Consider the following 15,359-nt stretch of genomic DNA (forward strand, 5'->3'; position numbering starts at 1 on the left):
TGTAAAGGGGACCACTAGGGATGAGATAAATGTACAAGCACGGGATGTACAACCCTGAAAAAGGGCAAAGGCATGACTCTGACATCTGTGTCCTACAAGTAGTGGAGGTACGGATTTGTACAGAGAGTGGAAGCACTACATGCATACCTCTGACTATGTACCAGGCTGACACCATAACCTTCTGCTCCACCACAACCTGTGCCACTACCCTGACAATGTACCTATGCACAATCTTGTCCCCTGGGACCACAATGTATGAGGAGCCATTAGAGCTCCAGTATAAATAGATCATCACCCCTCTAGAAAAGGGGTTGGAAAAATTGATTGTATGCTAAGGCTGTTAAGTAATATACAATTTCGACTCCATTGGAGTTCTACATATTTACTCTTTCAAGTTTTCTCCATCTTCTTCTGAGATACCTTTGGCAATATAGTCTTAGTTTCCTAACCTTATATCATTGACGAGATTTCACCGTCAACAGTTTTATTTTGGCTCATTAGAAAATGTAAAGTTTAAATTCCTCTTTTGTTGGTGATTCCACTTGTGAAGGCCCATTTGCTTTGCATGACTATAGTGGCCCTAACCAATTAATAACAATTAATAAAACGAAGGTTTAAATTCTTGTCTTTTGGACCTTGTATGGAAGTATGAGGACCTTAGTAGTGGGAACAACATACTGGACCCATCCCTCCTCTATACAAGCCCAATTGTTAAGGCTCATTTACTTAAGATGGACTTAATTGTATATGTTCATTATATTAGTTAAACCTAAATATTGATTAGCAACAAATTAATTCTAAATTAATTGAATTTGTTTCAATGTGACACTTTAGAATTAATAGGAAATTATAGGACTTTGGTTTTAAAAATTTAATCTTTTCAATTTTTTTGGAGAACCATAGTCATTAATTTTCTAAAAATAAATAATAAAAATACTATTTTTAATTTTATAATGAGCTTATTTTAAGTATTATATTCGACCTCCACCGTTGGCTTAACAAAGTCAATAGCTTAATGGGGCCTCGAGACGCTTTGATTCGTCCCCCTACAGAAGGTGTTCTTTTGTTATTTTGACAAGGTTAGATTTCGAAAGATAGATAATTATAGGTAAAATTCTACTAGACTCACCCCTACGGTGACTACCAGGACTAAATCTATGATTATCGAAACGTGGGTCTAGCTCATAAAATAAGAGATTTTGTTTTCTTATTTAGATCAAATAGTAGGTTGTTAATAATGGTGTCCATTATTAAATAAGTTTACTACTTTATTTAACTAGTGGTATTTTTGACTCTCACCAATCGGGACAAGGATATCATAAATTAGTTAAAAACCTAAAGAAATAGAGATTATTATTTTGGTATTTTTTTTTCATATCTTACATTTTTTTTTTTATATATGTTGTGATATTTCTTGAAAAATGTGTGAGTATGAGTTTTATTGAGCAAATGTGATTGATTTCTATTTAATTGATAATTTGTAGTTTTAAGTTAAGTAGTGTATGTGTCTACTCCCATCCTTTCTCAAATTTCGATGGAGAAACTTACTAGAGAAGACTTCCTTAAATGGAAGCAGAGTGTTGATTGGTGACAACTCCGAGTTCATCATGACTAAGGAATCCCCAGAACAAGCACCGTCTCTGCATGTTCGTGATGGCACTGTAAATGCTCGGATAGCATCGTCTTAGCACATACGTGATGGCACCGTGAATGCTCGGATGGTACTATGTCCGCACGTTCGTGATCAACTCAACTATGGTCTTACGCAACTCATGAATGAGCTTTAGATTTTTGAGCCTATCATGGGTGGACCTAGTATAGGAGGAGAAAATAAGACTACTGTTGTTACTGCTGATCCAGCTAAGGTTGAAGCTAACCAAACTTCGTCTTCGAAAGCTGGAAACAAGAGGAAAGATGGACAAAACAACAACCCCAAGCCTGCAAAGGCTGCAAAGACGAGTGCACAACAAAATTCACAGACGCCTTAGGGGAAGAACAAGAAAACAAGAAAGGTAAAGGTAAGTGTTTTCACTGGAAAGAGAAGGGGCATTAGAAACAAGATTGCCCCGAGTTTCTAGCAGCGAAAAACAAAGGTTATGATTATAGTTCATTTATCTTAGAAACATGTGTTTTAGAGAATGATAAATTCATTTGAATTATTGATTCTAGATCTACTAACCATGTTTGTAACTCTTTATAGCTTCTTGAATCGTGGGAGGAAGTGGACGAAGGCAGCTTAAAGCTTAGAGTTGGGAACAGAGCATTCGTTGCAGTCCAAGATAGAGGAAGAGCTCGTTTGAAGTTCAGAAATAAATGTTTAATTTTAAATGATATTTTTTTTATTCTGAATTTTAGTAGAAATTTCATTTCATTTTCCATGTTGCAATGAGAATAATTTGTAATGACTTTCACAAGTTATAATATATCTATTTCTTTCAATGGATCACAATTATGTATTGCATGTTTGGAAAACAGGCTTTATATTCTGCGACCTAATGAACCCCTCACTCTTAACAATGATTTATTCAAAGTAGCTAAACCTAGGACCAATAAACGTCAAAATACTGATAACGATAATATGACGTATTTATAGCACTTGAGACTAGGTCAAAATTGCTATGATAGGATTCAAATACTTACAAAGGATGGGCCTTTGAGGGAACTCACCTTAGGTGAATTACCTATTTGTGAATCTTGTCTAGAAGGCAAACTAACCAAGCGTCCATTCTCTGCAAAGGGTGATAGGGCCAAAGAACCACTTGGACTTGTGCATTAAGATGTTTGTGGACCTTTGAATGTACAAGCCATGGATGATTTTGAGTATTTCGTCACTTTCATTGACGATTACTCTAGATACTCATGTCTCTACCTAATGCATACAAAATCAGAAATATTTTCAAAGTTTCAGGAATTCTTAGCTATGGCTCAGAACCAATTAGGTAAAATGTTAAAGATCTTGCGATCTGATAGGGGTGGAGAATATTTGGATATGCATTTCCAAGATCATTTAACTGAACTTTGGATTTTATCACAACTTACTGCCCCAGGTACTCCGCAACAAAATGGTGTAGCGGAATGCAGGAACAAAACATTATTGGAAATGGTTAGATGCATGCTTAGTTACTAAAATCTACCAACTTCGTTATGGGGACATGTAATTGAAACCGTGAACGACATTCTCAATGTCGTGCCATCTAAATCAATCCCCAAAACACCTTTAGAATGCTGGAATGGTCATGAACCTAGTTTACGCCATTATAGAATCTTGGGGTGTCCTACCCACGTCATGAGGAAAAAGGAGGGAAGGCTAGAGCCGTGAACTAAAGTTTTCATGTTTGTTGGCTATCCTAAAGGTACTCGGGGTTGACTTTTCTATAGTCATTTAGAAAAGAAAATGTTTACTTCTACAAATGCTACTTTTCTGGAAAATGACTATGTCCAAAACTTCAAACCACACATCAAAGTAGTTTTAGAGGAGATGGTTAAATAATTGACTCCAACCAATGTTCCATCGTCATCAACGCGAGTTGATGATGAAATTCCATCTCTTCATGTCCAACCGACGCAAGTCGATTTAAATGAAGAAATTATCACTATTCCTGAGCAAACAGTCGCGGAGCCTCGTCGTAGTGGGAGGGCTTCTAGGAGCCCAGTTCGCTATGGTTTGAATGGTGAAACCAATATGGTTGTTGGTGACACTGGTGACGACGATCCATTGTCTTTCAAACAGGAAATGGCTAGCCCTAAAAAGTAACTATGGCTCAAAGCCATGAAACAGGAAATGGAGTCCATGTACTCAAATTTTGTCTGGGATTTTGTGGAAGCACCTAGTGACTTTAGGGTCATTAGGTGCAAGTGGATCTACAAGAAGAAACGAGGTGTTGATGGAAATATCGAGACTTATAAAGCTCGATTAGTGGCAAAGGGTTATACCCAATGAGAAGGCGTGGACTATGAGGAAACTTTTAGTCTGGTAGTCATGCTCAAATCCATTCTCATCCTCCTATTCATAGCAGCTGCTCTCGACTATGAGATCTGGAAAATGGACGTCAAGACAACTTTTCTTAATGGGAAGCTTGACGAAGTCCATTATATGGATCGGCCAGAAGGTTTTAAAGTAGCTGGACAAGAAAGAAAAGTTTGCAAGTTGAATAAGTCTATTTATGGACATAAGCAAGCTTCTCGTTCCTGGAACCTTAGGTTTGATGAAATAATCAAATCCTATGGCTTTGAACAAAATATTGATGAGCCTTGTGTTTACCAACTGAAGACAAATCAAGTAGTGGTATTCCTGGTTCTTGTAATGCCCTGACTAATTCTAGACCTCGGACCATTAAAAATTACTAAACATAACTACTATTTTGGAATACATACATACAAAAAATATTAGAGCTTTATTAAAAATCCAAAATACGATACTAAATACAAAATAAGGTATGGGTACCCATTGTTTAGTACATAAAACATAAAAACATAAACTTTAATCAATTGTTTAAATACTTAGTGCGGAAATACATAAAACATAAATTGAAAGACTTTAAACAACTTCATCCTTGATCTTCCAGCAGTACATTCAATTAGTCCTCTCCCAATACACATGCCAAGCTACCACGAATCCATCCTGCCTTCCAATTTTATTTTCCTGCACCATCTAAAATAAAAGGAATGAGCCTACTGCCCAGCAAGGAAAATCTTCTAAAAGCATATATCATAAATAATAAACATATACTATAAAAGATATGACGTAAAAACGTATATCATATAGGACTACAATATTAATGGCCATTAACTCATTACCGTGGCATGTGATAAAACCATCTAGGTCCTCAGTCTACTAATCGAGGTAGGTTAGATCACAAGGTAGTATATGATAACCCATCTAAGTCCTCTGTCTACTAATAAAGGTAGGGTAAATCATAACTCTAATCCACGATAATGATGAAAATCTTGGGGTTTGCTATCTAAGCAACTATAAGCCCCAAGCGACTATAACATAAAACATATATTCATAACATATCAACATAACATAAAATATCACATAAACATATCATACACGTATAATCTAACCTATTTTCCTTACCAAAAACTGGGATATTGGAGACAAGAATGGGATTGGAACACTCCTAAAACCAACAGTAAAAACCATGAGTTTATAAAGAAAAGGAAATGAAAAAGAGAACTAAACCATCAAAGTAGAAACTTACCGAAGAACCTTAAGTTTCAAGAACTTAAATACCTAACCAAGAAGTCATAAAATCACGTTAGGATCTGAAAGAAAAATGGAAGAAAATAAAAGAACTATGATGGATTAAACCTTAGGATAAGAATACCTTGAATGGACTATGACTTTTATCTACACCTTGATACTGAAATAACACTCTATCTTACTTCCCGAGTGTTTGGAAAAGCATAGATTGGAAAAGCTTTTAACCCAAAACCCAAGTGTTTTCTCTCTAGAATAATCTTAGCAGCTTGGATGCTCTGATGAATGCTTGAATGATGAGTGAAATGGTTGATTACTTGGTCCTATTTATAGAGTTCGAGGAGTGAAACTAACCCCTTTTAAAATGAATAAATAAATAAATATAATTTGAAAAGATTTGACTTTCGTTTCAACAGATGCCCAGAACTCGGTCAAAAATGTTCAAGAGCAAGTCTAAGTGGTTAAGGGCTGTTTCTAGCTCGGATTCCCCGGACTTTCAAAATATGAGTGTGGAGCCGATATATCGTCCCCTAAAGGCAATATATCGCCTCCCCCATATTCCCGAGCCTCTGTGGTTTCGTTCATTCGAAGTCAACATATTTTTCGTATCTTCCGTAGGCGACATATAGACCCCTATCGCTGTGATATATCGGTATACGTTGATATATCAAACACGTTTTTGCACTCTTTCAGTATATTTGAAAATTATTAAACAACTTTGACTGAGTAAAATGTGATCCTCATAGCTGCTGGAAGGCTCTAGAGCTTCTAGATTTATCCTTTATTAAATTATTCATCAAAAATGCTTAAATCCTTAATAAACATGCTCGTGACAAGTGTCACGTTCTTATTAGTTCTATCTAAACCTTAGGTTAAAATAATTAATACCTCCATAACCAGCTATATTAATCACACCTTATGTTATAATTAATATTTCTAAACAATAGGTTAAACTTATAAAATCCATAACTGTTGCTATGAGTTTCCAACTAAATCCCGGCTTTAACCAATATCCACGAAAACTAATATACTACAAACTACTACTACTGCTGCTGCTCCTACTACTGCTACTGCTACTCCTGCTACTACTACTGCTGCTACTACTACTACTGCTACTACTACTATTCCTACTACTGCTACGACTACTACTGCTACTACTGCTACTACTGCTACTACTACTACCACTACCACTACCACTACCACTACCACTACCACTACCACTACCACTACCACTACCACAACCACTACCACAACCACAACCACTACCACTACCACTACCACTACCACTATCTAGCTTATTAAAATTCCAAGACGCTACAGTTCTTTATGTAGATGATATCTTACTCATTGGAAACAATGTTAAGAAATTTTCAGATGTGAAGAATTGGCTGAGCACTCAACTCCAGATGAAGGATTTGGGTGAAGCAAATTATGTTCTAGGTATCCAGATCATTAGGGATAGAAATAACAAACTCTTAGCTCTATCTCAAGCAACTTAAATAGATAAAGTGATTGAACGTTTCTCAATGACAAATTCCAAGAAAGGACGTTTACCGTCCCGCCATGGAATTCATCATTCAAAGATGTAGTCTCCCCAAACTTTTGAAGAGGAAGATGCAATGAGAAAAGTTCCTTACGCATCTGCAGTTGGAAGTCTGATGTATGACATGTTGTGTACTAGACCAGATATCTGCTATGTAGTGGGAATAGTGAGCAGGTATCAGTCAAACCCAGGATCGGAACATTGGACAGCAGTTAAGCATATCCTAAAGTATTAAAGGTGGACTAGGGATTATATGTTAGTCTACAAGGGTGGTGTTCTAAACTCTATAGGCTACACCGATTCAAATTTTCAGATTGATGTCGATGACAAGAAGCTACTTCTTGAATGGTGTTTACTCTTGGGGGTAGAGTTGTGATATGGAGAAGCGTAAAATAGTCTGCAATCTCAAATTCCACCATGGAGGTTGAGTACATAGCTGCGTCAGAAGAAGCTAAGGAAATAGTCTGGCTAAAGAAGTTCTATTCAGAACTTGGTGTTATTCCAGAAATGGATAAACCGCTTGTGTTGTTTTGTGACAATACATGATCGATAGCCAACTCAAAAGAACCTCGTAGTCACAAGAGGAGCAAGCATATTGAAAGGAAGTATCACATTATTCAAGAATATGTGGCCAGGGGAGATGTGAAGGTTATGAAGATTGCATCTGAATACAATCTTGCAGATCTGTTTACAAAGACACTACCAGAAGCTACATTTGATAAGAATATCAAAGAAATGAGATAAGTAGAATTAAGGCATTAGTTTCAATTAGTGCAAGTTGGAGTTTGTTGGGGGTTTTATGCCTAATTAAAACTCAATTTCTTTGTAATCTCATTTATTATCAATAAAAGAATAGAAATCATTTTTTGACTTGGTCAATCACTTTGCTCACATATTTTATTTTCATGATTATTTGTTTAATATAAACTTCTATTAAATCCCGAGCATATAGTTATCGTATTTATAGTGACGTAATCATAGTGGAATATAAATATGATTATATGTTCAAAATAAGTTAGTACTAAATTAGTCAGTGCACATGATTTACACTGACTTCCCAATCTACGATATGATCTACTTACACATTGTAGTGTTATGTTCTTTCCAAAACATTAGAAAAGTAGATAAGATCGGATGTATTCATTACATCGGACTGGACCGATATTGACAGTTGATAGGATAAGTAAACATACCGTTATTATCTATTATAGTAATATCATATAGTTGACCATAGGTCAATTCAATCTCAATTCTGAGTGATTAGTATTCTAACTGATTGTATTATTTGAGTTCTTTGACTTGTTCATTACAAGCTTACCCTACGGACTAGCCCATATTTACATCTTGGGAACTCGGTAGTATAATTGAGTGGGAGTGTTAATCATAGAAATGAACATCTATAGCTTCTGATGAAGAAGTGAAATGATGGTTTCCTTTTAGTTTGGTTCAAGTTGCTAAATGATAGAGATCTCATTTCAGTAATTAATATTAGTTTTCTGAAATATCATTTACAAGGAACTAAGTATTTTAAGGATAAAATACAATGAGGGGTAAAACGGTATTTTAGTCCCATCTCATTGTAGACCGTCCATAGAGGATTGAGTGACAATTATGGTTGTAACAATGGATAATTAATAGCGTATCTATATTTTTTTATAGAGCGTTCTATGAATTCAAGAGTGCAATTCCGAGTCTTATGTGGAGTCACGAGGAATTAATAAGTTAGTAAATTTATTTGTTAGATTTATGATAACTTATTGGAGCTTGATTTCATAGGCCCATGGTCCCCACTGTACCTTGGATAAAATCATCTAGATAGTCTCAATTAATTGATTTAATTATCAAAGTTGACCAAGTCAATTTTGGATAGATTCACAGAGTTATGTAATTTTGAGAAGAAAAGAGAAATTATGGCAGATTTATTAATTAAGATAAATTGATATCTAAATTAATAAATAATTTTAAATCAAGGTTCAAATTATACATAATTAATTTGATAAAGGATTTAAATAATTATTTATTTAATTAAATCAATAGAAAATATAATAGGCCTTGATTTTAAGTCCAACAGGCTTATAATGAAATGAGAAATTTCATGGGCCTAAAGCCCATGATAATTTGGACTTAGGGCTGATTATTGGCTACTATTTTATTGATATTTTAATTAAATAAATGACCTAATTGAGTGTATAAAAGGAATGTTAAGTGAGTGTTGAAATAAGATGACAGACATTGGTTTTCTGATAGGTTTTAGATTCTCTCTAAACGTAAATCCTTTTCTAAGCCTTATTGTTCTTTTCTCTTCTTCTCTCTGTATCTATCTCATGTGTTGAGAATTTCCCACTCTAGTCTTGGTGATTCCAAGGATACTTTGGAAGACTGTGAAGAAAATTGAAGATCGGTTCAGTTTCTTGGTAATACTCAACGACAAAAAAGGTACAAGGGTTAGAGAAACTGAAGGAATGACTCATTCATTCCGCTGCATGTAATGTAAGTATTCTTATCATTATTTCTCTTTGAAATAAATTTTAGAAACATGTTCTAGGTTGTCTCATATTAACTTGTTTAATATTAGATCTACATGAAAATAAATAAAGATCTTGTATAAGTTTTCCCAACAATTGCTTGGTCAGAGATGCCATTTGAGCGGTCAATAAAGCAATAGGATCGAGTTCTAAAACTCCTACGACCTTCTTATTCTCCCACTCAGTAGGCCAATTATAGTTATTCATGGCCATCTGTTCTAGTAATTCACATGCTTCATTAGCGCTTTTTCTCTTAAACGCTCCTCCAGATGCTGCATCTATAATTGTCCTTGTATTTCCTCCCAAACCATTGTAAAAAATATGAACCAGCAACCACTTCTCTATTCCATGATGTGGGCATTTCCTTTGCAACTCTTTAAAACGTTCCCATGCATCATATAAAGACTCTCCATCCAGCTGATAGAAGTTATTAATCTCTCCTCTAATTCAGGCTGACTTTGCAGGAGGAAAATATTTACCAAGGAATTTCTGAGCCAAGTCTTCCCAAGTAACTATAGAGTTGGCTTGTAATTAGTTCAACCAACTCTTAGCTCTGTCTCTTAGTTAAAATGGGAATAATCTTAATCTTACAGCATCATTATACATCCCGTTCATTTCGAATGTCACACACAGCTCTAAAAATTATGTGATATGGAGATTTGGATCCTCATTTGGTAACCCCCTAAATTGTACACAGTTCTATATCATCAGAATAATTGAGGGTTTTATCTCAAAATTATTTTCCTCAACAGTAGGAGCACGGATGCTTGAATGTATCTCTGTAAAAGTAGGGAGTACATAGTTTCTTAATGGCGGATCAACCTCAACATCTACATTACCCACATTACCCAAATTGGGATTGTTGTTGACAACGTTATTTGCATTCTTAGCCATGGCAAAATCCAACATTTTCTTTATTTTTCGGTTCTGTCTGAATGTTGTCTCAATATCAAGATCTATTGGTATGATTTCCTTTTGTCTACTTCCTCGCATATACCAACAATTCCTGAAACACAATACAACCTTGATCCGAATAAGTGTAAAATATATAAAATTAAATTAGAACAAACAAAAATTAATTTTGATATTGGAAATTATGTCCCCGGCAACGGCACTAAAACCTTGATCGTGAAAATATGATACGCAAGTACACGCAATTGATTCAAGTAATATAGATAGTAAAAAGGGTATCGTTCCCACAAAGACTATTAACTAATTACCAATAATTTTTCTTTAATTTCTATTTGGAAAACACAATTTATATGAATAAATCTAATTTAAAAACATTAAATAACTATGAAAAAAAATAACTAATTGAAAGATGAAAATCACTATTAAAAGGACCAAGGGTATTAACTTCATCAATTTTTCATTCTACTAATTTTATTAATCAGTTCTAAATTTCTTTCTTCCTATTCTAATAGCAGGTTAACATAAATCGATTCATATTGTTTTACAAGATATAAGATCTCATCATATATGCAGGTTTTCTACATCTTTGTGATAAGCTTAAACATACAGCAGACATTAAGCATAGAAACCTAATTACTACACAAGCCATACATGTACTTTCGTCCAATATGCAACCTATATATATATATAACGATAGCATATTCAATTCTACTCTTTCAAGTTTTGAACCAAGATCATAAATCAAGCAAATATTGATCAGGTATTACTAGCATTAAGCAAACACTATATAGATTAGAATAGCGAAGAAAAATCAATAGAACATCATAATTAAATTAAATAGAAATCAAAGTGACTACATTAAACCCTAGATAAAAATATTTAGTTCATATCAGACATGACTAAATCAACAAAATAATAATTCAAAAACATAAGACTCGAAAGCATGAAGAAAAAAGAAAAAAATATATAAAAGTGCATAAAAACTAATCTAAGAATCAAAATTAGTCTCTAAAAACGTAATTAAAATCTGACCTAATGACCTAATTAAACCTGTGGATGCTAAAAATTCTATACTTGTTAAAAACCCAAATCTCGTGCTAAGGACCCGTGAATTCCTAAGTACGTACATGCGCCTGCCCACCTAGACGAGTGTGTGGCAACCTCGCCAGGCGAAGCCCTATTAGGCACATGAGACCCCCGTCTCACACCTCGCACACCCAGTTGAAGCACCTCGCGTGACCTTCATCAGGTGCCTCACGCCACAGGCCCCTGCCGCGCACCAACATCTCGCAAGGCATAGCCTCGCACATGGCCCTTCCCCCACGACGGGCACCTCGAGGCTCTGGCCTCCAATGCCTATTAGGATCGTGTCTCCTATGATGGCCCATAAAGACTTCAATACTTAAAGTTAAAAGAGTAGGATGCATTGTGAGGATAAGAAAACCTATGAATGACTTAAAGAGATCATACAGATCTGAAGTATGTACAAGGGTACGGACCCGAAGACCCTAGGTGTCTGACCCTAAACACCACGCCAGACAAGTAGTGGTCGTACGAGCAAGGTACCTGATGTGGTCCTTCCCAACCAACCTCTGACACCCGTACTAAACAGATGGTGGAGGTACAACTAAGTACTAAAGTGGAGGTGCTCTCGCAGACCCTTGGCATGGGCTGGAGTCGACCACCACGCTTCTGCCACCACTATAATCTGTAGACTACATATGCAGAGTCGTGTCCCCAGGGACCACCATGTATAGTGAGCCAATAGTGCTTTACTATAAATATAACCTCCCTTCATCTAAGAGAGAGGGGGGGGGGGGGGGGGGAGAGAGATTTTTTTGGAGAATTTTGTAACTAGTTATTACTAATGAAAAGAGATATTCAACATTCTCTCCATTTTTCATTCTAGAATTCCAGCATTTACATTTGATGTTCTTGAGATTGTAAGGAAGTTTGCCTGAAGTTTAGTGAGTTTAAAGTTCACTTCTTTTACAACTCCAAAAGTTCTTGATCTAACTTAGTTGACAAGTTCTTACCATCAACAAAACCCTAAGTCTGAATTTATAGTACAAAATCACAAATACGCAGTTTTTCATAAGCGAGCTGCGACTTTGCCTTTCCTAGGTCGCGTCCCGTGTCAATTTTAAACCCCCTCCGATTCTATATAGGTCTTCAAGTGCCGCGACTCAGGCACCATCAAGTCGTGACCCGTGTCTTTTATGTCCCCTTGATTTAGCCTCTGACTTCCCCTAGCATTACGACTTATAAGGGCAAGTCGTGGCCCTAATTCCCTTATTTCTCAATTTAAGCCTTTCAACCTCATTTCTTCATCAAAAACTGATTCTTACTCGTCCTTAGCACCATTTTGAGTCGAACAACCACCAAGAGCTTTGTTTTTCCACCCTTTTCTCTTCTTTTTACATTTTTCTCATGATTCAACGCATCAACCTACAACAAAGACAAATAAAAGCGTAATCTTGCACAAAACAAACATAAAGACTCAAGAATACCAGAAAAACACATTCTAAAACGACACTAAAATGATGTTATCATTAATCTCAGCACAAAATATAGAAAACAACTCAGAACAATTTTTCATTAAATATTACCAAGTTACACGAGAATAATCATCCACAAAAGTAACAAAATACCTGAATCCAGATTTAGACATAATTGTAGAAGGATTCCAAACATCAAAATGAACTAATTCAAAAGGAACACTAGCACGTTTAATGACTCAAAGACTCGAACTAAGACAATGGTGTTTGGAAAACTGACTTGACTCACAATCTAATGAAGATACCTTGCTATATTGAGGACAAAGTTTCTTGAGAAGAAGAAAGGATGGATTGCCCAACTGACAAAGAGCCTCAAAAGCAAAAGCAACACTCAAACAAGAAATAGAAGTTGGTGGCAGTGGATCAAGAACATAAAGGCCGCCAGATTCATGTCCTTTACCAATAATCTTTTTCGTCATAAGATCCTGAAATAAACAATGATCGGGAAAGAATGAGATGCAATAATTTAGATTACGAGTGAGTTGTCTAACAGAAAGAAAATTAAAGGATAAATTAAGTGTAAGACTCATGACAAAGTAAGCAGAGGTGTAGGAGTAATAGTGCCAGATCCAAGAATAGAAAATGGTGACCCATCAGCTAAGGTAACAATAGAAGTGGGACTATGAGACTGAAAAATGGAAAAGAGACTAGAATTACCTGTCATGTGATCTGTGACACTAGAATCAATGACCCATTTTAAGGATGTGGAAAGAAGGCATGGATTAGATTTATCTGAATTAGAGAAGGAGATGATGACTTAAGTGATTCCTGGTACCTTGAGAACTTGGCAAATTCATCACCAGAAATAACAACCGATTTCACAGAAGCATCACTAGTGCTTGCAATATTAGCAGAGTGTTTTTGCTGATGTTTAAACTATAGTTTCCTACACTCAAACTTGGCATGGTCTGGTGTCTTACAATAGTTGCACATAATGTTTCCAGAATTCGGTGTTCGATTGTCTCATCCTTGTGAATTTCCTCCTCTGTATCCACTTGGAGTATAAATTTTCACCAGTGCATAATTATTACGACTAACCAAAGCACTATTAAGAGAAACTGATTGAGTAGTTCCCATGCAAAGAACACGGCTAAAGACATCTTGCAAAGAGGAGACACTAGAACCAGAAAGAAGCTATGCCTTTGTAGAGTCAAATTTAGATGGGAGTCCTGCTAAAAAGCTCATGATAGCCATATGCTCTCGCTGACATTGTGGAACCTTCACATCAGGACTAAATGGCAACAACACTTTAAGCTCTTCGTACGTCCTCTTAAATGCCATAAAGTAGTTCATAAGAGACTGATCTTGGATCTCTGCACAGTAAAAGGCTTTGCAAACATCATACATACGAGAAAGATCGTCTTTTCCAGAATACAAAAATTCCAAGTAATCCATTAGTTCTTTCACCAATTCACAGTGATTGATCAAGTTATTTACCTCAATGTCAATAGAATTCAAAATTTGAAGAAACAAACAAGCACCCTCCTGTGGCCACATCTTTCTTGAATCGTATTAACATCAATCAAATGATCATCTTTGCAATACTTCTTAGATAAAGCCTAAATGTCTTACTCCATTCAAAATGATTCGAACCAGTCAATTTATGGTCCGTGATTTTGGACAACACGGGAACCACATCAGATACAACTGCTAATTTTGGATCTGATTTTGTCTCTGCCATAATCTCAAAAGTGAATATTGAAAAAGATAAGGCAGAAAGCGAACAAAGAAAGAACACCCAAACACAAAGTGAAAAGTACCAAACCACAAACGGAGAAGAACCACCAGAGACAGAGGATAGAGGAGGGCAAAAAAGGCAGCAGAAACTGATAGTTGCTGGATTCACGGTCGGACGCACCTACACGCGCTGACGCGTGGGGAAGATCGTGGCGGTAAAGGACAGTGTGTGAGGCTCATGCGAGACGATTATGATGGTCGAACTTCAAGGTTTTGATAGTCGGCAACTGGGAAATCCTTCTGTGTGGGTTGTGAGAACTAAAACACACTCCAAATAGGGTTAGCGAAAAAGGAAACCTAAAATAAACAAAGAACCAAACTCAAACACAAACCCTAATTTTGGGATTAACCTTAATTTCAAAATTCGAACCCTAATTAAACTTGGCTCTGATACCATGTAGAAAATGACAAATCAATTGTGTATATTATTAAAGTAAATAACATGTATTTATACAAAATTAGAGAGGCTAAACTTGGAAACTATGAGAGAAATTAGGAAACTAAGATAATTATAATTAATCCTAATTTCTAGCTAATTTACAGCTAATATATTCTAACAGTTTTGAATAAGCAGGTGAGCGGCTTGCTGAAGGACTCCGAGGAAAAAGCCTCCTTACAAGCCCAGGTTACTCAGCTGAGCGAGCAGGTCCAGGAGCTGTAGCGGACTTCCAAGTAGGTTACCAAGGATAACAAGGGTCTCCAAGCTGCTACTGAACAAAGGAACTTTGACGTCAATCGGCTGGAGGGGAGGGTGGAGGAACTGAAGGACATCGCCAGGAAAAATGCTACAAAGGGGAGAGATGTCCAAGAAGAGAAAGACGAGTTGGTGAAAGTCCTTGATGAAGAGAAAGCGGGAAAGGCTGCTGATGCTAAAGCCTTTG

At 36.1% G+C, this 15,359-nt stretch overlaps 1 non-coding gene across 1 annotated transcript; it reads left to right on the forward strand.

Annotated features, from left to right (window-relative positions):
• Positions 1-9,614: 9,614 nt before the first annotated feature.
• Positions 9,615-9,721, forward strand: LOC133780936 (small nucleolar RNA R71). The gene has a single exon (XR_009869741.1). It is a non-coding gene; the product is annotated as a small nucleolar RNA R71 (small nucleolar RNA).
• Positions 9,722-15,359: the final 5,638 nt, after the last annotated feature.

This window comes from Humulus lupulus, chromosome 5 (assembly GCF_963169125.1).
Source record: "Humulus lupulus chromosome 5, drHumLupu1.1, whole genome shotgun sequence".
Lineage (NCBI taxonomy): Eukaryota > Viridiplantae > Streptophyta > Magnoliopsida > Rosales > Cannabaceae > Humulus > Humulus lupulus.